This window comes from Jaculus jaculus, chromosome 10, assembly GCF_020740685.1.
Source record: "Jaculus jaculus isolate mJacJac1 chromosome 10, mJacJac1.mat.Y.cur, whole genome shotgun sequence".
In the NCBI taxonomy this organism is placed as follows: Eukaryota; Metazoa; Chordata; class Mammalia; order Rodentia; family Dipodidae; genus Jaculus; species Jaculus jaculus.
In genome coordinates this window covers 98,945,060-98,969,454 of record NC_059111.1, presented here as the reverse complement: position 1 = coordinate 98,969,454, position 24,395 = coordinate 98,945,060, and the positions used below count along the sequence as shown (strand labels likewise).

Sequence of the window (24,395 nt, the reverse complement as noted above, 5' to 3'; positions counted from 1 at the left end):
CAGACACTGTTATTCATCCATCAATTCCTAGGAGCTCAGCCAGGCTGGAGAGGGTGTGCAGAGGAGTGGGAAGGCTGGCGCTGTAAGTTGGTCATGAAGAAGGAATGTGTTATGTGGAGTGGCCACTCACCAGTGAAGCGATAAGTAGGTTTTCAGCAAAATACCGCCAGGAGCTAACTGATCTCACTTGAAATCAGCCACAGTGACTTAGAGGGACAAACCCTCTGACCGTGAACTCTGCTCTTTCCCAGGAAACAAATCTGGATGAGCCATCAAGGAGTACACAGTTAAAAGGTCTTTTTTAAATCATTGAAGGAGTCCTAAACTCCCCGTGGAATGAAGTAGATGCATGAATGATTGTGGCTGGACTTGGGGTCGAAGGAGAAGAGAAGCCAGGAAACCTTAGAGCTGGCAAGTCAGCGAATACCCATGAACGTTTCTCATGTGGGGTGGTTGTCAGTGAGCAAGACAGGGGGCAGATAATAATGCCCAGAGCAGATAAACAAATAAGCTAATTGCGGATCATGGTGGGAGCAAATGGGAACAATGAGACAGGGTCTGTAACCCTAGTAAAGGCATTGGGTGCTGGCTTTCCTGATCCATCCTTCCTCCTGCCCTGGTAGGTGGGAGAATGAGAATCTGAGGATCCGGGAAGGATGTGTAATTAGCAGCAGGGACGTGGGAGAGGAGGCTGATTGTGCCTGAGAAGGTTAATATAAATACAAATACAAGGCAAGGTGCAGTGTGCTTAGCTGATAAATGAATTCCATGTTAGGGTGATCATTTCCCAGTTTCTCAGATGGTTTTAATTGCCTTTTGGGGATATGTCTAGCATGGTATTTATTAGTCATAGAAATGACAACTGAACTTTTAGATTTTTTTTTCTCACACACATTAGTGGATGTGACTCATTTTGCACTTAATTTAAATTTGGTTAATTGTTTAACTTTTGAAAGTATCTCCATAGCCCCGGCTGGTCTCAAGCTGACAGGTATGTCACCAAGGCTGGCCTCAAACTTACTGTGTAGCTCAGGTTGTCCTTGAACCCTTGATCCTCAACTCAGTGTTCTAAGTGCTGCCATAACAGACATGAGTCACCACACTTAGGTGACAAAATTTCATTTTTTTTAAAACTGTGACGATAACATTGGAAATACGAGAAAAGTGTCCTCTTTATTCTAACAACACATTACCTGTATATCTTCCAGTCTTTTTCTTGTATATGATTTTGTTCACGTGGATGAAGGGCGTTTAACCATACATCCTTAAACTTATCTTCCGTACTATAAATTTTAATGACTAATTGCAGTTGTTTCTTATTATTTGCAGTGACTATGTTCTGTGGTCATTGTGGACACTGACTTAGCTAATAGCAGACTAGGAAAACACAAGGTTAGATGCCTGTAAGGCTCTGATGACAATTTTCTTCTTTAATCAGTTGCTCAATTCATAACTTTGCTTGATGTGTGTTTATGTTTAGAGGCATCTTAGTTAATATACACTGTTGATTTACTAACCTTTAATTATGGCCAAGAGCACTACAACTTCCTTATCGCTGAGCTTATTTAGCCTGCAGATATTTTCTGTGAGGCACATCGCAATTCTCCTGCAGTAGGAATACACAGCAGCCTCTCACCGCTGTGCTTGGGGACCATTGCAAATAGCATAATCGCCAGCCACAAGCACAAAGATCTGGAAGTCACGACACTAAGCAGACCACGTAAAGCACACTGGCCCCAGTATGAGAGTGGAGCATGTCACCAGGTGACTCACTGTTGTTGTTTTTTTTTTGCCGCCTTTGCATATTTGCGATTACTGATTTTGAAGTTGCAGGTAAATTGCAGTGAGTGGATGGATTCACAGGTGTGGAGTCTCTTGGGTCATGAGGATTCTTATGGTGTCCCACTGACTGGCAGTGTGTGTTAAAGATCTTAAGTGGCTCACTGTGTACATGACTCTGGGATGTGTGTGGCCACATCTTGACAGAAGCCCTGGTGGGGAACAGCTAGGAAGGCTGCTTTAGGTGACAGATGGTCCCCCTGTCTTTGGGGGTGGTAATAAATGTCAGTAATACTACTTTTCATGTAAGGAGGGTATTCCCATGTGTGCTGTGGTCTAGCTGCCCACAGAACAATCACCTGAAATGATGGACAGGATTTTGCCCACCCCAGAAATCCAGGCAGTGAGTCTTGATCTTTTCTGTGACCAGTGCCTGCTTGGGAAAAGTAGATATCCTATTGAAAAACTGTGTCTTGTGCTGGAGAAGATGGCTTAGCAGTTAAGGCATTTGCTTGCAAACCCAAAGGACCCCAGTTATTCCCCAAGACCCATGTAAGCCAGATACACAAGGAGGTGCATGTGTCTGGAGTTCATTTGCAGTGGCTGGAGGCCCTGGTGCACCCATTTCTCTCTCTCTCTCTCTCTCTCTTTCTCACTCTCTACCTCTTTCTCTCTTTGTCAAGTAAATAAATAAATAAAATATATTTTTAAAAACTGTGTCTTGGGTGGGAGAGATGGCTTAGCAGTTAAGCGCTTGCCTGTGAAGCCTAAGGACCCCGGTTCGAGGCTTGATTCCGCAGTACCCACGTAAGCCAGATGCACAAGGGGGCACACGCATCTGGAGTTTGTTTGCAGTGGCTGGAGACCCTGGCGTGCCCATTCTTTCTCTTTCTCTCTCTCTCTGCCTCTTTCTCTCTCTGTCCATATGTTACTTTCAAATAGTAAATAAAAATAAAAATTTTTAAAAAGTAAAAAGAAAAGCTGTGTCTCATGTGGGCCACATGGGCCACTCTTACTTTCACCACCGTGGATGGTATCGTAGGAAGAGAGTGGTTTCCACATCCAGGAACTGGTTTTGATTTTCTGGCTCCTTTTCTTAGCTGCACAGCCCTGGGTCCTCTGTGGAACCTTTCACATTAATAACTTCATGCGTATGTCTGTTGTGACCCTTGATGAAATTGTATGTGTAGCCCTTCTCTTTATGTCTTGAATGGTGGACAAGGCGCTCGTGGATGGCGTCTTGAGGGAAATAGTGAGTCACAGTGACGGTGACCCTTGCCTGGCAGCTGCCCTTCCCCTCGCACCAGTGTGGGCTCACCAGTGTGCACTGGCTCCTGCATCAGTGCGCATCTGAGCTGATGGCACCGTTTACTTTGATTGCTCCAAAGCACACAATTTTTTTTTCTTCTTCCTGGTATAAGAATTGCAAGTGTTCCAAAGTAAACCCAGATGAAATTTCCCTTAGCCTCTTCTCTGGCCTTAAGTGGGGGTTTGCGAAGCTCTGTGTATCGGTCAGCTGTTGAGTAAGGGGTTCACAGCCTTGCTAGCTATGATCGATCACGGGTTGTGTGAAGAGCCTTGACGGTGCCCATCTCATCATGGGACAGGTGTGGTACCAGGAAGTGACACGGACCAGAAGAATCCTGAAACCAGAGACAGCCAAGTCTTCGAAGTAGACACACAAGAAGATTCCTTTTTCTTGAACATTTTGCAAATACATGAGAATTTATGGTCCCCTAACACCTTATAGTGATATTTTCCACAGGATTTTATTTGTATTTATTATTTATTTTTAAAATTAATTGACTAATTATGCTGTGGATTGAACCCAGAGCCCTGGCCATACTAGGTAAGTGCTTTCCTATTGAGCTACATCCCCAGTTCAGGATGTTTCTGTATGAAGTTAGCAGGTAATACCCTTCTAACCAGAGTGCCACGTGAGGTAAACGTCACAGTGGCAAAGGCGACAGGTTCAGCAGTCTCAATGCTAAATTCCAGGTCCAAGTGGCTCTTTCTTTCTGAACTTTGATAGCTGGTATCTTCCCGAGAGAAAACGACATTTGTTTGTGCTGGCTTGGCTTCTGAGATTACCTGAGCGACATGATAATCTCTGGACCCTGGTGTGAGCTACTGACTCATTCTCCGCTAGGGACAGGGATGTTCTGGGTACAACTCTTTTCCAGTCTGTGTGCTTCATATCATGCCTGGAGTGCTGTGCTTCACACTTAATGCGGGTGTGAACAACGTTTCACGATCCCGCTGATTGTCAAGGTCCCCAGTTATCAGTTGTTTTGAAGAGGGGGCAGGGCGAAGACGACAGACCCAGTGTGTCCGACGTGCCTCTTGGGAGCTCGCAGTCTGAGGCAATGTTTGGGGCGCTCCGTTTGTTTTCACGAGGCTCTCCCAGTACCCCTACTGTCAAGTTCAATGGGAAGATTCGAACTAGGGAATTCATGGTTGATCTCAGAATACTTCTGAATAGCCAAGGGGACCCCCTTAGAGTTTAATATTTACCTTTGTCAGGGTGAATTGGGATTCACTTCCCCTCTGTTGTCTGTAGTGGATATCTGCAGGCAAAGTAACCTAATAATGAGGCGTCAAGGGGTGAGATAGACCTCAGATGCCAAAACTCCAATACATTGTTTCCTTCCAGTTATGTAGAGTTGGAGGAGGTATCGAAGCTATAGGTAAATTTTGGTCCCTTGATGTTTCTCTGGCTGCTAGTGAAGTCACACTTAGGCACTTGCTGTAGAAAACAGCTATATCATGAGCCGAGTGCTGGAAAAAATGTGGTACCCAGCCTCCATGATGGCCAAGAGGCATGCTTCAAAGTCTCCCTGTCTGCCTTGTGTGGCAGGACAGCGTCTCGCTGTCTCCAGAAGTTAGTCCAGTTGCCCGACATCGTGAATTCGTAATACGCCTTTGCTGAATCAGAGACCGAGTGGTCAGAGAAGAGCGTGGGCAGACCGTGGCGGCTTCGAGGCACTGAGCAAAGCAGTGGGGGCTTGAGAAGTGCCTGGTGTCGGGCATAGAGGAGGCATTGTTGAGGTCAAGTAGGAACCTTGTTCAGCCTCGAGGCCCAGGAGGACCTCAGAGGGCAGCTGCGGGGAGGAAGGGGCTGGGCGGCTGCAGAGTTAGTAAGGAAGCCAAGTCAAACTGGCCAGGGGGTGGATGGCACACTGTCAACCGCCTGCAAGACAGGGCACGGGGAGGAAGCGGATGCGGAGGTGAATATGCCAGGAGCTGGAGCAGTCAGGCTGGGCGATGACTTCAGTTTGAATATTTATCTTATATAGTCTATTTCGTATTTTGACAGCTCCTCCACCATTCTCTCAGTTGTCTGGTCCGAGTTCCTTTAAAAAGAAAAAAAAATAATAACTTTTTGTTGCCCTAGATCATAAGGAAAAAGAAGTCTCCCCCTCCCCTGCCAGAGCTAGGTAAAGGCAGAGGAGAAGATCTGTGATCTGGGAGGTCAGAGCTGAAGCTTCTGCCGCCACCTTCTTACATGGTGGTCTGATGGCTCATGAGTGTGCATGGTGGGTGTGGGAAAGCAAACAGGTTCAAGAAACCAGGGCAGGAGTGAGAGGGCCAGAGCCTGGCTCACACATTCCCCAGCTGTCCCAGGATTCTTCCATATAACATTCTCAGAGAATGGACACAAGGAAGAGAGCCCAGGTGAGGGAGTGGACAGGTAGGTATGTGGCCAGTTGGTGGATGGATGAGTTTGCTCGGCTCTGTGTACTGGTTGGCCTGAGTTGGGGTAATAAAGAACCGTGCCCGGGCTGCGGAGGGAAATCTGTGTCTTGCAGACCTAGGGGCAAGTCCTGTCAGGGAGCCAGCGTGGTTGGGTTCTGGTGAGGGCTCTCTTCCTGGTGTTTAGATGGCCACCTTCTCACTGTGTCCTCAGAAAAAGAGAAGAGATGGAGGGGGCGAGGAGGGAGGGAGGAAAGGGGAAGAGAAGGAGAAGGAAGGAAAGAAAAGAAGGAAGGAAAGAGAATGCTTTTCTGACAGTATTGATCTCACCTTAAAGGTCCCATCTCTCTGAATTCATCTAAACCTGCTGACCTGTAGGACACATCTCAGAATGCTTGCAGACTTGGTGTCAGGACTTCAGCATGGGAATGCAGGGGCATAGGATCAACACAGTTCTGTCCATTAGCATTACATAACAGTTACCACAAACATGGCTCAAAACAACCCCATTCACTCTCATTTTCCATAAAAGCACATGGACTTCGTAGACCGTAATTGGGGAAGTTTTTGTTTTTTTTTTTTTGTTTTTTTTTTTTTTTGGTTTTTCAAGGTAGGGCTTCACTCTAGCCCAGGCTGACCTGGAATTCACTATGTAATCTCAGGGTGGCTTCGAAATCATGGCGATCCACCTACCTCTGCCTCCCAAGTGCTGGGATTAAAGGCGTGTGCCACCACGCCCTTTTTTTTTCTTTTGTTTTTTTAAATATGTTAAAATTTATTTGCAAGGGAGAGAGAGGGAGGGAGGGAAGGAGAGATAGAGAAAGAGGGAAAATGGATGCACCAGGGCTTCCAACCACTGAAGACAAACACCAGGTACATTTGCCACAGAATCTGCCTTTACATGGGCACTGGGGAATTGAACTGGGATCATTAGGCTTTGCAGGCAAACATCTTAACTGCCAAGCCATCTCTCCAGCCTGAAAGGTTGTTTTGTATTTAATTGATTAAAATATTATTATAGAGGCTGGAGAGATGGCTTAGCGGTTAAGCACTTGCCTGTGTGAAGCCTAAGGATCCCCCCAGTTCAATTCCCCAGGACCCATATAAGCCAAATGCACAAGGGGGTGCATGTGTCTGGAGTTCATTTGCAGTGGTTAGAGGCTCTGTCGTGCCCATTCTCTCTCTCTCTCTCTGTTGCTCTCAAATAAGTAAATAAAAACTTTTAAATATTATTATATGTATTTATGGCTGGGTGGCTCCCAAGTCATGAGAGGACAGAAACAAACACTAAGTACAATCAGAAGATCGAAGCTTGGCCAAAGAAGATCATGGTGGAGATTCGGTTGGACACAGGAGCAAGGGCTGGTGATGCTGGGAGCTGGTTCAGAGCCCGCCTGGGGGAGGGGTGAAGGAGAGGAGGTGAGTTGCCGGGCTTGGGATCCTGTTGCAGACACAGTTCTGCACTCCCTGCTGCTTGGACCGGGGGGGGGGGGGGGGGGGGGGGGGGGGGGGGATGTCTGTGCTTTTACCACAACTCTGTTGGTATGAGTCGTAATTGCTGCTAATGTGAGGGACAAAAATGAAAGAGATTTCTGTCCGTGTAGCATTAAAAGCGTCAGAGGAAGAAAATTCAGTGACTTGAGGTGTTATTTCCCCGCAGACTGGTCTGTATTTTAAGCCCATAATTCCCAGCGGGCTGTTTATTTATTCATTTAACGGGAATGGAATATCTGATGCCTGTCTTCTGGTGCCTCCAGTCAGTGACCCTCACTGTTCTTTGTCCCCCAAGCACTACTTAAAGCAGGTCTCACTTAATTAGATTAACTGGAGTCTTGTTTTTAAAAGGAAATGAAAAAAGAAATGCTTTCCCCCCTTCTATGATCAGCTTAAAGGTTTCATTGTACAGATCAGGAAAAACACATATCTACTACATTCTTAGACACTGCCAATATCTCTCCACAATCTCTGTTCCTTTTTACATTCCAACATTTAACAGAAAGCTTTCTGTCGTATCATTGGAGCTATAGTGAATTTGAGTTCTGCAACAGACATATGTATAGTGGACATTTTCATATGTTAGCAATAGCTTCCCACAATAGCATGTTTATATAGCCACTCTGATACACCATAAGCTAATTCAACAGTCTTCCCCGGGGCCACGTTAAGTCTTTCCCAGGTGGGCGGTGGCAGTTCGGGAAACCCACATTGTGGATCAGCCGGTCCTGGTGACTGCCACCCTGGGCCTTGATCCTGCCAGGCTCACTGAGGCAGCACTTGCCACTTGCAAAGGGCAGCTTGCACTTTCCTGTGTGCCTTGTCCCCGGTTGGCTCCCGAGGCTCCTCGCAGACTTTGAAAATATCCTTTCGTGAGCTAGTGGCCCTGATAAACAGACCGCCTTGTTGAGACTGGTAGTATTAGCCCTGGCACACTCTCCTAAGGCCCCTGCGCGCCGTAGACATCGTGAGGCTCTGCGGTGGCCTGGCTGTACCTCTGGGCTACACACAGGCTCTGTGTGCAGTGTGGGGTGAGCTGCTGTTTGTCTTTCCCTTGCCCTTCTAAATGGGTTGCCAGTGGCAAAAGTCTGTTTAAACAAAGGTGAGCAGAGGATCAGCTTGAAAGCCTTATAAACTTGAAGGGTTAGCTTGAAATTTCAACTTATTAGAAGCCCGGCAGCCAACGAGAAGACTGTTGGGACAGAGGAAGGGGCTCTTTGACACTGGAGGGGTGTCAGGCGGTTCAGAGCATGCAGGACCGGCCCAGTCAACTAGGAAAGGCTTTATTTGTTTGTTTATTTATTTATTTATTTATTTATTTATTTATTTATTTATTTATTGGTGTCATGGCCACATCTCACAGGAGAAATGACGACGGAAGAGCCTAGAGTGACGTGTCCATCCATAGCCCAGGCTGGCTTTGAACTTGCTATATAGCCAAGGCTAACTGAGCTACGGGTCCTCTGGCTTCCTCCTCTGGAGTGTTGTGATTCTAGGCATGAGCCGTACCCCCTGTACGCGGTGCTGAAACTGGAACCCAGGCCTTATCCAGGCTTATTTATGCCTGCGCTTTACCACTCCAGCCCCGTCCCCAGCCCAGAGTCCGTTTTGAAAGTGCACTTTCTTTTTGCTATTCGGGGCATTCGGTGGCGATTTTGGTTGTCATTAGGATGCGAAAGGGGATGCTGCAGGCATCTGGTGTCCGTGGGTCCTATTGTGTCAGTCAGTCCTGATCAGTGAGCAGTCATCTCCCTTGCAGGTACCCGTAAGGTCTGGTTGAGTGTCCCTGGCAACTTCAGAACATCTTGGTTTCCTCAGAGGAATGGAATACAAAACATGAAACCATGGCCCCAAACGTTCCTGGCACTTGCTGGAAATTTCCCCATCACCTTTCTCTTTGAGGTTCTGCAGAGCCCAGGCTGGAAGGGATCTTGGTCCACATTTGGGATTATAGGTCAGGGAGAAATAGTACAGGGCTTTCAAAATCTCCATCTATACTTGGCTTGCAAAAAGTTGAGTCATTTTTGCTGATAAATTGCCTGTGGGGTTGTTTGTCTCTCTGGCCAGCTGTGGGAAGGGTGGAAATCATCCAATACTGTCCAGCTGTTAGCTCAGCTATCCTCAGGGGAGCAGAATCTCTGCCAAAAGAATTGGAAAAGGACAGGGAGAGGGAGGTTCAGGGGACATTGAGTCAGGCTTAGGATGTGTTCTCAGGCTGTTTTATTGCCTTCAGTGTGTGCATCACATTGTTTTCTTGATCATCAGGGATGCAGGGGGCTTGAGAGACCAGTGAGTCCTCCCTTCATTTTATATTCTAAGGGACTCAGAGAGGTTCAGTGACTTATCTGGGTCACAGAGCCAGGTAGTGACAGACAGTTATGTCTAAAACTAAAGCCCTCTGATTCCAAGTAAAGCATTCTTTCCAGCATACCAATGGACTTCTCCATTTGCATTTTTAATTTGTACTTTTATTTATTTGAGAGAGGCCAAAAGGAGAGAGAGAGAGAGAGGGAAAGAGAATATGTTTGTGTGAGAGAGAGTGAGTATGGAAAAGCCAGGTCCTCCTCTTGCCACTGCAAAGGAACTGTAGATGCACGGGCCACATAGTGCATCTGCCTTTATGTGGATACTGGGGATTTGAGCCTGGGCTGTCGGGCTTTGCAAGCAAGTACCTTAACCACAGAGCCTTCTCTTCAGCACTCTTATTATTTATTAGTGAAGCTTTACTGACTTTGTAAAATAGTACCTCATTCCCACCAAGGCATCACATCACGATCCTATCCAAACCATATGTACTTCCCAGTATCCGTGGTTTCATACGCAGGGGAGGGAGACTCTTTTGTGACCAGCAGGCAAATGCTCCCTGTTCACGCTGCAGTGAGCATGTCTCCGCCGTTGTTTAGACGTGAAGCGTGCTCAGAAGCGGTTCTCTGCATTGTCTTCGGGGAGACAGACATTCGTGTCAGTTGTTTAGCAACAAGTTTTTTTTTTTTTTTGGTTTTTCAAGGTAGGGTCTCACTCTGGCTCAGGCTGACCTGGAATTCACTATGTAGTCTCAGGGTGGCCTTGAACTCACGGTGATCCTCCTACCTCTGCCTCCCGAGTGCTGGGATTAAAGGCGTGCGCCACCACGCCCGGCTTAGCAACAAGTTTTAACATGCGCTGCTTGTATGTGTTTTGGACAGGGACTCCCCACAGTGTCTTCGGCTTGCTCGTTTTGTTCTCACAACAACCTGCCATGATCACTAGGTTCCATTTGTGGCCTTTCCTAGAAAGAGGATGCCATGATCTCTCTCTCTTTTTACCTTCCTTAGACATTTCCCAGACCCCCAAGAGGAATAGCAGGAGTGTGGCTAGACAGTAGAGATTACTGGCTTAATGGCAAAAGCAATAAGGTTACATTTCCTTGCACCTGGGCTCTACTTTTTTTTCTTTTTCTTTTCTGAGGTAGAGTGTCACTGTAGCCCAGGCTGACCTGGAATTCACTATGTAGTCTCAGGGTAGCTTTGAACTAATGGCGATCCTCCTACCTCTGCCTCCCGAGTGCTGGGATTAAAGGTATGTGCCATCACGCCCAGCTCCCTGGGCTCTACTTCTGAGAGACATTTGAGGGTTTGAATATACCCATCTGTTGGGGCTAATTTGGCTGACTGCTTGCTGCCTAGGATCAGGATAAAGAATGGCTGGAGAGATGGCTTAGTGGCTAAGGAACTTGCCTGCAAAGCCAAAGGACCCAGGTTCAATTCCTCAGGACCCACGTAATCCAGATACACAAGGTGGTGCATGCATCTGGAGTTCGTTTGCAGTGGCTAGAGGCCCTGGTGTGCCCATTCTCTTTTTCTCTGTCTGCTTCCCCCCGCTGTCTCTTTCTTTCAAATATATCTATCTATACACACGCACACACATATATATTTATATATATAAACTTTTGAGCATAGCCATGAAGCTTTCTTAACCTTGTTCTGTTTTGTTCCTTTTGTGCCAGGCTCTACCATGAGCTCTTTGTTGCCCGGTGGTTGATGATCTTGGTCTTCATGTTGGTTACTTTGGCACTTTTGGCCAGCAGTTTCACTCAAGCAGGAACTTGGCAAAGCAGTTAAGCTCTGACCAGTTCCCTTGTAAAAGTTTGGGTGAGAAATTTACATAAAAATTATAAATGGTGGCTTAAAAACAGGAGGACAACTGGAAAATCACAGCTGTGATCAAGTTGATGATCGAGGGGGGAATCGTAGAGAAAGCAAGTTTTGAGACTAGAGATATGTACCTGTTTTTAAAAACAGAAAAAGAGTTATTAGTTATAAATTGATGGATTGAACTTTGACCCTGTTGGAAAGCAGAATGAGCAAACAGGATGCTGGCATGAGTTCACTAAGACAAAAACAAATGGTATTTGATGAACCTTATCATTATTACAGTGTTCCTAGATGTATAGGTCAAAGAATGTTTAACATCTTGTTCCAACGTTAGCCTGTGATGAAAATGACAATAACAAAACAGCAAACCTTTATTAGTCGCTTGTTATGTGAAAGGATCCATTCTAAGTGAGTAAAGAAACATCAAAATCTGCCTCTTTTGAGGGGTAGGGTATTAATGTTCCCCACTTATGCTTCACTGGAAGTCCCACTGATCTCACCCCTGGCCAAGTGGCTGGAGTTCCTTTGAGATATTCTGTCTTGAGTAGGTATATTTGTTACAGTTCTCGAGGCTGTGGCAGGAAAACAAAAACAAATCGACAAAAGCGACTCTGGCAAGGTTTACTTTGGGCTCACAGTTTTAGGGTACAGTACATCATGGTGTACGTCGTATAGTCACAGCAGCATAAGATGAGGTGACTGGTCACCCCGTGTCCCCAGTCAGGAAGCAGAAAGAGGCGCGTGCTGATGCGCTGTTTGTGCGCAGTAGGGGATTCCAGCGCATGGAGTGGCGCCACCCACGGATACGGGGCGCTTTCACCTCAACTAGCCCAATCCAGAAAGTCTGGCGGACGTGCCCCAGAGGTTTGTCTCCTAGGTGTCACTAGATCCTGTCAAGATGACAGTCCACATTAGCCATCATAACAGGCTCTCTAGCCTTTGGGTTATAGATGCATTTGGGGCGAGAAGAGGGTTTGTTATCTCAGCTGGCTGAGTTTCATCACAGGAAGGAGGAGACGGGCAGTGATTGCTGTGTTCCCGGTGTTTGCTACTGCTAACATACTGGACGCAGTGGAGGTGAGATAGCAACATGGGATGCATGGGTCGTAACTTTCATTTTTATGTCTGTGCAATTTCCTCAGCCAAATTTTCACTTACCGGGTCATCCCTGGAGAAGACTATGAATTCATTTTGTCTTCACTACGGTTTACACAGGCAGATTGTATTTCTGATTTTAAGATAAGGTAGAAAGTGTGTGTGTGTATGCATGCATCCATGTATGTATGTATGTATATATGTATGTATTTGATACTGGAGTCCCCCCACCCAATGGTCACCAAAATGTACATTGCTGAAGTTCTGTTCTATAAAAATGGCCTAGTTTTTCTAGTAACTTATATGCATCTTTCCGTCTGCTTTAACATCATCTCTAAATAATTCACAGTATGATGCTATACGAACAGATGCTAATCGTTCTGTGCAGGGAAGGAGTGTCTGTACAGAAATGAGCTTTTTCAAACCTTGCCAGTTTCAATCCTTGGCTGTTCAAATTCACCGACGCAAAACCCACAACTGTGTTATATGAATGTCGTCTGCCTCAGATGTTCAGTGAGTAAAATACTGCTGCACGTGGCGAAGGTGCTCTGCTGGGTGCTGGGTGCTGGGTGCTATCATGCAAGGAAGGTGGGCCATACATAGGAGTTCTGGTAGAGCCAGAGGCTGAGGCTGTAAGCAGGACGTGTGGGATTCCTGTTGCTGTTATCTGAGCTGTTTGCAGCACTGAGCCGCGCCCTGTGAGTTTAAACAAGACAGGGAGTACCTTGTACCTCTGAGGCATTTCCGTCCTCCGCCCTCACCACCCATGTGCCATTTGGAGGTAAGGATATCTCCGAAATGTTTATGACATATTTGGCTCATAAACAAGGCACGGGTCTGCGAAGCATGTGCCCATACCGTTTTTCCCTTGCCAACATGACCCACTCCTTTAGTTTTTCATTCCTGACATCTTTGACATTAGATCTTGACCTGGAAGGTAGAGTTGTCCTAGTCAGAGGATTCCAGGAGGCATCTGTGGGAGCCTGGTCTCTCATTAGTTTACGAGGCTTGTGTCCAGTCATTTCTTTTATTAGTGGATCTTCAGGATGAAGAGTTCAACTCTCAACTCTCGGATTTCATGGGCCACTTTGGACCTCTTGTTTTCTCAAGAGGGGATGGCTGGGGGTGCCCCTGTGATTTCGAGAGTGTCTTCCAGTATCAGTGGTTTCATCTGTGACTTAGAGTCTGCTGCTGTAATCTACAGTGTTCCAGGAATGCCAGATGCCAGATGACAGTCACTCATGAATGCCAAAGATAGTGAGAACAATGAGTGTCTTATTCGTGGTCACTGATATGTGGAAATGCCCAGCGTCATGGGTCAAAGACCAAAGATAGGACCTGGCAGATGCGTGTTGGGGCAGAGGGATTGGGGATGTCTTCTCTTCAAGAGTGGGGGGAACTAGAGAGAAGAAGTCCAGTGCTGTTGGAGAGGAGGACAGGTGAACCTCTTAGACAAGTTTAAAGAAAAAAAAAAACAACTGAACAAAAAGTACTTCCAATTAATGTATGTCACAAGAATATAAAAAGATGGAGAATGGCACAGGAAAGGGCGAAGAGGGATATCGACAAGAGACCAAACACAAGCAGACATCTCTGTCACACCCTCCAAGGCTCTGGGATTATTGTGGAATAGGCGGTAGAAAGAATGTAAGAGCCAAAAGAAGGAGAGGCGTGCATTCAGTGCTGTCTGGCAGACAGGAGGTGACTGTGGTGCTCATGACCCCCCAGTGGCTGGTGCTACCAACACAAGACCTCCATAACAGGAGGGGAAGGTGCTGGCATTGGAATAGAAGAGAAACTAGATGGAAAGAAGGAGGGATTGGGTAGAGAAGGCATTTGGGAGGGGGGAATAGGAGAGTGGTGGGAGGGGATGATGGTTCATTGTCTGTATTATGGAAGGTGTCAGTAATTAGTTAAAAGAAAAAGAAAAAGAAAAATGCCAAGCTGGGCGTGGTGGTGCCCGCCTTTAATCCCAGCATTTGGGAGACAGAGGTAGGAGGATTACTATGAGTTCGAGGGCATCCTGAGACTACATAGTGAGTTCCAGGTCAGCCTGGGCTAGAGTGAGACCCTACCTTGAAAAACCAATAAATAAACAAATAAATAAATAGAAATAAAAATAAAAACACCAACCAGGGAGCAGCAAAGAAGGACTGACAGGATGGTTTTTGGTTTCTTAAGTCCCAGGACACTTCCATCGCACAAGGCTACTTCTGCACAGTTACGCTGTTCTGGAAGGATCCTAGGGATTTTCTCCATTACCGTGAAGATATGGGTTCAAGTTAACATTCACAAAGCTTTTTTTTTTTTTTTTTCAGTCACTAGGAATCTGAGCCCTAGGTTCTCTGTGTTAGTGACTGGAAGGCAGAGGAGCATGTCAGTAGTGTGGGAAGAAACCCAGAATCTTGCCCCATTCCTATAGCCTCCAGCCTTTGCTCTCTGGAAGGTTCGAGCCTTCTGAACATCAGTTACAGTAGTGGTGTGGAAGTGTTTCATGCTGTGTACAGAACTATGCATTGAACACAGCATGTAATATATTCCTGCAGCTTCGTATCATTTCCCTCCCATCCCTCCCACCACCACAAAGGACTAATTGGCTTGGGAAGTGGTTGGACTGGCTCTAGCTAAAGTCCAGTTTGGTTCCAACAGAGCTAAGATATACATTTGGGGGCCATTTGCAGCTATAGATATCAACAAGAGAAGCAGGCAGGTGGACCTTGTTGGTGAAAGCCAATCAAACCTCTCAGTACTGCATTGCTGCGGTAACCACCTATGGGCTGTTCCTCCCTGGAAGTCATCAACGCATGTGTATGTTCTGTGAGTAGACACTCTCCAAAAGAAACAAGGCCGCTTTTTTCCTCATCAAATTCTATGAAGAAATTCACTGCAGGTCAGTCAGCATTGGGGTGCATTTATAGAAAGTATAACCTCGCTGGTTTATGTAATTTAAAAGGTATTTGTATTAGTGTCCATAGTTTACATTAGGCGTCGCCCTTGGACGGGCACATTCTGTGGGTGTGGACAGATGCAAGATAGCTGCTCACCATTACGGCATCGGCGTCACTGCTCTGAAATCAATGTTCTCCATATTTGAACCTCCTCCTCGGATACCAAAAGAAAACATGGGATACACTTACCAATGGATTTGTAATACTGCTCTTTTAAATAGTATCCTTCCATGCTTTTATAATTTATAATTAATTTGATTTAATTAAGTTTTCTTTGTAATTTTTTATGAGAAAGAGAGAGAGCAAGTGAAAGAGAGAAAGAGAGGGGGTGGGGGAGAGAGAGTTGGCACACTGGGGCCTCCAGCCACTGCAATTACCGTCTTGTGCACACGCGCCATCTTGTGTGCATGTGCAAACATGTGAGCTTGTGTTACCTTGTGCGTCTGGCTTACATGGGATCTGGAGAGTCAAACATGGGTCCTTAGGCTTTGCAGACAAGTGCCTTAACCGCTAAGCAATCTCTCCAGCCCAAGCTTTTTTTTCCTTTTAACACAAAGAAAAGGCATACTGGGATACTGAAAACTAAAGTGTGTATGTTTTAGGATAAGACATTAAGGTATTTTAAAGGTTTTATTTTCTTAAAGTTTTTTCTACTTATTTAAAAAAAATTATTTTTTGAAGCAAGCCCAACAGACTGGCCCCACTTTTTTTTTTTTTTTTTCCCAAGCTAAGGTTTCTTTCTAGCCCAGGCTGACCTGGAATTCACTACGTAGTCTCAGGGTGGCCTCGAACTCATGGCGATCCTCCTACTTCAGCCTCCCGAGTGCTGGGATTAAAGGCGTGCGCCACCACGCCCGGCCTTCACTTTTGTTTTTTAATGAGAAAGAGCGAGAGAGAATTGGTGCAGCAGGGCCGCCAGCCACCTGTCGTTGAACTCCAGACGTGTGCAGCACCTTGTGCACATGTGCGGCCTTGCACATGCATCACCTTGTGCATCTGGCTTACGTGGGATCTGGGGTGTCGATCGTGGGTCCTTAGGCTCTGTAGGCAAGCACCTTCACCACTAAGCCCTCTCTACAGCTCTCCACTTATTTTTTTAAGCAAAAGTTTTATTTTTGTTTCTCCTCCTCCCTCTTCTCCCCGTCCTCTCACCCCTCCATAGCCTCCTCTCTGATTTCATACTCCACGTTTCCCTTTCGTCCCTGCTCCCCTTTTCATCACCTCTTCCTCCCCCTCCTGGTTTCCTGTTTAGCTACACATCCTGCACTCACTCTTGAATTCCTATTTACAAATGTTAAAAGTTAGGATACACATAGAAGAGAAAACATAAGTTTTGTCTTTCTGGACCTGGGTTACCTCACTTAGTACACTTTTTCTCCAGTTCCAGGATTTTTTTAAAAATTTTTTTTTAATTTATTTATTTGAGAGCCACAGACACAGAGAGAAAGACAGGTAGAGGGAGAGAGAGAGAATGGGCGCGCCAGGGCTTCCAGCCTCTGCAAACGAACTCCAGACGCGTGCGCCCCCTTGTGCATCTGGCTAACGTGGGACCTGGGGAACCGAGCCTTGAACCGAGGTCCTTAGGCTTCACAGGCAAGCGCTTAACCGCTAAGCCATCTCTCCAGCCCCAGTTCCAGGATTTTTTAAAAATAGTTTTATTTATTTGTAAGGGAGGGAGAGAGAGAGAGAGAGAGAGAGAGAATGGGCATGCCAGGGCCTCCAGCCACTGTAAGTGAACTCCATTTGCATATGCCACTCTGTGCATCTGTCTTTGCATGGGTACTACAGGTTGAACCAGGATCATTGGGCTTTGCAGCGCCCAGGAAAAACATTTTAAAAATAATTTCTGTTACTGCTAGCCGAATTTCAGTAAACTAGCTTTTACCAACACAAAGAAACAAATACCCCCCTCCCCCAACCTCTTTCATTATTAAAACAGCTCTAAGGCTTAGAGAAATATGTGACATATCTAAATTTTGTACCAGAAACATTGGGTACGCTTGAAATTTCCTTGTACTGTGGAGTTTGACTTCTGAGACATTATGTCTTTTTCTTCTTTTGACTTTGACAAGGTTGCCTTATTCCTCCTGCTTAGCCTCTGGTTATAGGGTGTGGGAAGGGTCTTGTGTAAGAATCTCTCTGGTTTAAGGTCCCAAAGGGCAGGCTTTGCTCTCCCTGTAAGGTGACCACCAGGCTTTCAAGAGTCTGCGACAGCTCCTCCCATCCCGAGCAGTACAAGAGAACTGCGTTTCTGCTCCAGGGAGGTCTTGGTTTCTAAAATGAACCCGAGGCGTGTCCTCCAAATCATTTCTTGCCAGCTTGTCCCAGCACATTCCTGGCTCTGCTCCTCAGCGCATCTATGCTGCATGCACGGCTCGGAGCTGTGACTGGACAAGGCTGAAACCCAAAGGGTCCTCTTCTTGCTTGAGTTCAGACCTTGCAGGTAGAGGATCGTCAGTCCAGAGGTCAGCGTCGGAGATTAGGAGGCTTAGTGGGTGCAGACGGCGACTTTTGCTGCTGGCTTTAGGGTTCTTCTGTTGGAACCCCTCATCTTCTGCGCCCACTTCTTTGCCTCACAGCAGGGGCTACAGGGACAAATCAGAGCTGACCAAATGGAGTGGCCATTTTCCATCTTCCCACTTGGGAAGCTCCATTTTCCGTTGCCTGCAACATTTGAGATAATTACGGTGTGCTATAGCCACGTGGGACTATCCGATGTGGTGCTGATTACTACGATCCTGCTGCCAGCGCTTAACCTTGGGTCCGTGGGATACCTTCTGCCATCTGGAAGAGACTTCCAACCTGGGGGAGCAGGGTTTGCGTGTCTGCGGATGTGGGCAGGATGGACCAGAAACGTTCAGAAGATTCCTTGAATCAATGACTAAGTACTGATAAGTCCAACGTCCACTCCTTCCCTTGTCACACTCGTTTAGCTGTGTAGCAAGGAAGGAGAGTGAGACCATTCGAGGTGCCCTGATAGTCAGTAGAGTCCCAGTCCTATCCGCTTCTTGTGGTGGCTGGCCACAGGGTAGCAAAATTGCCTTACAGCATGCTCCATGAACCCTCTGGGAAAGAGGGCATGTGTATGACTGGCCATTTCCCCTCTCTCTGCCTTCCTCCATCACTCAACTCTGTGTCTTGTCCAGAGAGCTGATGACCCCTGGAGGTGAGTGGACCTTGGGGTGAGTGATCCTCCTACCTCTGCCTCCTGAGTAACGGCGTTGAAGGAGTCCCCCACCATGGCCAGCGTCCTGAGCTATCGTGACTAATGCAGGGATAAACATGGATGTGCAGGTGTCTGTAGTAGGGGAGGCCTAGGTTTAATTCAGATTTGTTCTCTGTTTTACCAACGTATTGTGATTGTTTTTGCTGATGTTGTTCCTGACGTTAAACCCCGAGTCTTGATTGCTAGGTTAGCACTGAGCTGTACCTCCAGTCTTTCGAAAATGATTTTCTTCTAAGACAAGAGTGTTGCCACACTTCCTAGGCTGCCCTTGTACTCACTTTGTAGACCTCAAACTCAGGAGGCTCCGTCCCTGGCTTCCCAGGTGCCAGGAACTGCAGGCGTGTACGACTGTGTGTGCCCAGCTTTGCAGAATGAACACAGATCCAAGTGAGACTGCTGTTGAATTCTCGGAAGGGGACTGGTAAAGAGATTTCCGCGTGAGTCACATATTGTGTAAGGCCTGATGACAAAATATTTAAGCAAGATAGAGATGAAAGAAATATCCAAGGAAAACCGTGTCAAATTCAGAAAAACTTAATCTAAGGGCTTTTGCTGTCGGGGAAGGTAAATTCTAGCTGTGACTGTGTGGAGGTGACTTTATAAAAGATAGAGACTTGTTTCATTTTAGGTGGTTTCCAGATGAGTAAAGAGGAAAAAGATGGAAGAGGTCAGGGTGCAAGCAGAAAATGTCAGCATGTTAGCGTTAGTTTGTGAAAGTGCTAACTAGTCAGGCTCATTACATACATCATTGGATTTAATCCTCACAGGAGGAGGCCGGTCATGTTCACCTCACTTCGCAGGGAGAAGGAACCTGGGTTTGTAGGACGAGGGATCATAACTGTCTTTGGATAGCTGGGAGCCACCTCTCAAGTTGAGGGCTGTTGGACTCCAAAGGTGCATTTGCTGCAGCATCTGCTGAGATTGTTAGGATTGGAATGACCTTGTCATATGAAAGGACAAAGGGAGAAGTTTGGGATTTAGCTGAGTGGTAGAATGCTTTCCTAGCCAGCATAAGACCCTGGGTTCAGACCCCAGTGAAAGGAAGGGAGGGAGGAAGGGAGAGAGGAGAAAGAGAGGGAAAGAAAATAAAAAAGAAGAGAAGGATGTAAAGAGGGAGCAGGGTGGGAAGAAAGGAAGGAGAAGAAGGAAGAAAGAAAGAAAAAAAAGAAGGGAAGGAAGGAAGGAACGAAAGGGAACTGGGAAAGGAAAGGAAAAACAAAAGGAGTAAAGCTTTATTAAATGGTTGGGGCCGAGTTGGAGGAAAGTCAGGGTCTTTAAATAAAGGGCAGGCAAGTGCTTGACACCGTTCTTCAGTCCTTCAAGAAAGTGGCCCAGTGTCTTCTTCCCTGAGCTGGGTGATGATGAATCCGTGCTGGGGGAGGTGGGGGGATTAGCCCTGCCCCCACCCAGATACGATGTGACTTTGAGCCCTTTGGCATGTATTAGGACAGATTATTTCCACCCCCATGGCTGAGCAGGTGATGCCCGAAGCCGCTCCACCTAACAGCCGCCTGCACCTCTCATGCGGAGGACTGGGCTCATACTGGATGGGCTGTGAGTCCGGCTTTCTCCAGAGTTAGACAGAGACCGACGTCTGTGAGGTAGCGTGCTGTAGTGTGAGGTGATGGGATATGGAACCTCCTGCGCTTGGAATGGCCCCTTAGTTCTACCTTTCCTGCTTTCCTTCTTTTTTTCTTTCTTTCTTTCTGTTATTTTTTGAGGTAAGGTTTCACTCTAATCCAGGCTGACTTTGCAGTCTCAGGGTGGCCTCGAACTCACGGCGATCCTCCCACCTCTGCCTCCCGAGTGCCAGGATTAAAGGCGTGCGCCACCACGCCTGGCTCCTTAATTCTCCCTTTCAACAGCTGCTCAACCGTGGGCAAAGTGCCTGAGTATTTCAAGCTGAGATTCCTCCTCCATCCATGGGAATGTGTCTCCCTTGTAAGAGAAAATCTGCTTGGTCAAGCCCTCATTCCGTCAGATAAGCCTGGCATCTCATGGCACCAGCAAGGACGATCAGCACCCTGCTTTTACATTTGTTACAAACTCTTCATGCAGGGCTGAAATACCTCTTTCCTAGGAGAAGCAATGGGGGAAGGAGAGCCCAGCCAGGAGTTCCAGGTCTCTCGATAGGTGGCTTGGATCTTGGCCCGTGGGTAGAAAGTCAGCTTTGCAGAATTGCTCTGATCATTGAAAGCGTAAGTGCTTTGTAAACACTGAGTCTTGATTAAAATATGGTAACCTGTGAGGCCATTACCTTTGAAAGAATTAAACCACATTCCCGTGACCCTTTATTCCTTTGATAAAGTGTCTGTCGTGTCCAGAAGGACTCCCGCGAAGCTCACTTTGTTTTTTTCTCTGCTTTCGGGTCACCGGAACTATAATACTTCTGTCTGGCTGGCTGACATGGTGGGCTGATCGTAGCCTGAGCCCTGCACCAGCAGTGGGAGGTAGACCTGCCTGCTGGATTCCCAAGCCCACAGTTGCCAAAGAGATCCCGCTGGAGTCATTTTTCTAGGCTAAGTCACAGCATCTGGCAGGGCTGGATGGACATGTTCTTTTCAGTTCCCCAGTCTCCCGTGAACCTACTCAGTGCTTACCTTTGCTGAGTTCCTAGGTGGGTGGCTGGGTACCGCTGGCCCTTGCTTCTGGGGAGGTCATGATAACACACTTGATCGCAGCTGCGCATGCTTTAGGACTGCCTGTCATTAGAGCTAAATGGTTTCATAACATGATCGTTACTATATCATCCAAAGTAAGGGGGAGCCCATGGAAGGCTGGCAGACTGAGAAGGTTTATTACTGGTTATCCAGGGGCATGTTTCTGAAAGCAATCATTAGTGCTGCTCAGGAGAAAGAAAGCAGAGTGTCAGCAGACGAGCCCATCCTAGGCTGCATTGCTTTGCCTTGGGGTAGAGAGGGAATCCAGAACTTTAGCCGAGCCAGCAACCCTGGCCAGAGCTGACCATGCCATTCAGAGCTGTGGGATGGAAATGGAAGGACTGTGAGTTCAATCCTTGCTTTTTTTATTTGTTTCTTTTCTTTCTGTCACGTCAATGTTGGTCTTGAAGGGCAATTCCCTGAAATACTCGCAGAACAGTTCCCTTTCGTCAGGCTGTGAATGTGTCTTTGAGGAGCTTCTCAGGCAGGCAGGCGCTGACTGGAGCTCACTGTGGAACTGGGGAATCTGGTTCTAATCTTAGCCATGCTGCAGTCCTGCCCGTTTCACCAGGAAGCTGGTTAGAAACAAAGACTCGGGGGCTGGAGAGATGGCTTAGCGGTTAAGCGCTTGCCTGTGAAGCCTAAGGACCCCGGTTCGAGGCTCAGTTCCCCAGGTCCCACGTTAGCCAGATGCACAAGGGGGCGCACGCGTCTGGAGTTCGTTTGCAGAGGCTGGAAGCCCTGGCGCGCCCATTCTCTCTCTCTCCCTCTATCTGTCTTTCTCTCTGTGTCTGTCGCTCTCAAATAAATAAATAAATAAATTAAAAAATATATTTAAAAAAAAAAGAAACAAAAAGACTCGGGCCTTACCTCCACCTGTGTGCCAGAACCTTTGTCTTGAGCATCACCAATATTTCATATGTACCTGGAAGTTTCTGCAGCTGTGCCCTTAATAGTAATGGCTTGGAGAAGACCTGGGTTTTTCATCCCTTATTTATTTTAAAAATATTTGTATTTTTCATTTATTTATTTGAAAGCGACAGAGAGAGAGGGAGAAAGAGGCAGATAGAGAGAGAGAATGGGAGTGCTAGGGCCTCCAGCCACTGCAGACAAACTCCAGACACGTGCGCCCCCTTGTGCATCTGGCTAACGTGGGACCTGGGGAACCGAGCCTCTAACTGGGGTCCTTAAGCTTCATAGGCAAGCGCTTAACTGCTAAGCCATCTCTCCAGTCCCCCTTATTTATTTTAAATATTTTATTTTGCTTGGTTGATTTATTTAAGAGACATGTGGTGATGGGGGGGTGAGAATGGGCACACCAGGGCCTCGCCTCTGGGCACTGCCAAGGAACGTCAGATTCATGTGCCACCGTGTCCATCTCTGTCTTACTTATTTTGCATTCCATTGTAATGTTTAACATTTTTTCTTTGAAGTGTGCGAATTTTCCCCTTACCTCAGGCATATATGAACTTCTAAGGACATTGTAAATGTCTGGGGACAAAAGTGGCATGAGGTGGTATAAGCAGAGGGGTGATGTGAGGAAGAGGAGCCAGCCTTCTGCAGCTGCACACCGAAGTGAGCATCGATCCACAGGTGGCTGTGGGAGTTTCAGCGTACAGACGGCTTTGACATTTAGCAATGTCTGGAGACATTTTCAGCTTCACAGCTGGGGGAGTGTTACTGGCATGTAGTGGGTACAGACCAGGGATGCCACTGGCCATCCTACAACAGAACCAGCCCTTCGCACCCCATCACCACCGCCTCAGGAAGCATTACCTACCCCAGCGCATCAACAGAAAGGTGGAGAAACCCTGCCGTGTAGTTTGTCATTCTGTGACTGCATCTCTGTGAAGCAGGGAGAACGAATGGGACTTCAGATTCCTTTATGTGGGCCATGCGGCAGGAAGGTTAGGATTATATGTAGACTTTTCTGGAATCACGCCATGGCATGATGGCGGTTGGGAAGTTCATACTGTTTCAAAGTGCGGGATGGAGATGGGCGTGGTGGTGCATGCCTTTCTCCAATCCCAGCACTCAGGAGGCTGAAGTAGGAGGATCGCTGTGAGTTCGAGGCCACCCTGAGACTACATAGTGAATTCCAGGTCAGCCTGGGGTAAAACAAGACCCTACCTCAAAAAAAACCCAAAACAATAAAAAAAAATAAAAGTAGAGGATGGGAAATCATTAAGGATATTGGGGAAAATATCCTGGAGAGAAACACAATTTAAGCAGCGGGGAGAGTTGTATTAGCCGTCTTATCGTTACTGCAACAAATGCGCGACACAATCAGCTTACAAAGAGAAAAGGTTTCCTGTGGCTCCCAGTTTTGGAGATATCCACTCGTAACTGTTCTTGTTGTTTTGAACAACACAGCAAGAGTGCATGATGGAGTCTGATCAAATGGCTGGGAAGTGAAAAGCAGAAAAGGGGGAGCCTAGGGTCCCACAATACCTCTCAGGGGGACTCCTCCCATGACCTGAAGACCTCTCCCCAGATGCCACTATTTAAACATCCTACCACCTCCCCTAGGGAACAAGATTTTAACACGTGGACTTTTGTGGGAACAGTCTAGAGCCAAGCTATAGCTGTGTCTCTAATGCTTTTGAACTTGGCGCTCTGCCTTACTTAAATGTATCACCAGTGGGCTGGGGAGATGGCTCAGTTGCTAAGGTGCTTGCCTGCAAAGCTCAACAACCCAGGTTCGATTCCCCAGGATCCACGTAAAGCTGGATGCACAAAGTGTCACATGCATCTGAAGTTTGTTTGCAGTGGCTGGAGGCTCTGGTACACCCATTACTCTCTCTCTTTTTCTCTACTTGCAAAAAAAAAAAAATTATATATGTATATGTATACATATAATCTTTTAATAGGTTTTAAATATAGTTCATACATTATTTTATATATTACATATTTTTAATATTAAAAAATAAAAAATTAAAATTAAACAATACATATTATACATTTAAAATATATTTTAAAGTGATCACCAGTGAAGAATGTGGCAGGCAAGTCCCTCAACAGCCGTCAGAGGACCACCACCCTCCATTATGCTCACCTGCAGTGAGATTCTGCCAGTCCCCTCCCCAGGAGGTGGAGTCCTATGTTCTCATCCCTGAGTCTGGGCTTGTCATTTGTCTTGGCTGAAAGTATGTGGAGTCAGTGACTGTGATTCTCAGGCCATTTAGCTTTCATTCTGGTCCTTCATGGAACATCTCTGCCTTCTTGTAAGAGAGCCTCACTGACCTAGCCCCTAGCTGAGCCTCTATTCAGTATGTCTGTACCAGGGGGAGTCGATGGAGTCAGCTCAACCACCCAGCCAGCCCACAGAGTGGCAAGGAGTAATAAATTACGGCTATTTTGAGCCACT

The 24,395-nt window shown here is 46.7% G+C and overlaps 1 protein-coding gene across 1 annotated transcript in view; it reads left to right on the top strand.

Moving 5' to 3' along the window:
• The window catches only part of Creb3l2 (cAMP responsive element binding protein 3 like 2), a 138,668-nt gene that overhangs the window by 54,490 nt on the left and 59,783 nt on the right, over positions 1-24,395 (top strand). The gene's annotated exons all lie outside the window — the stretch shown is intronic.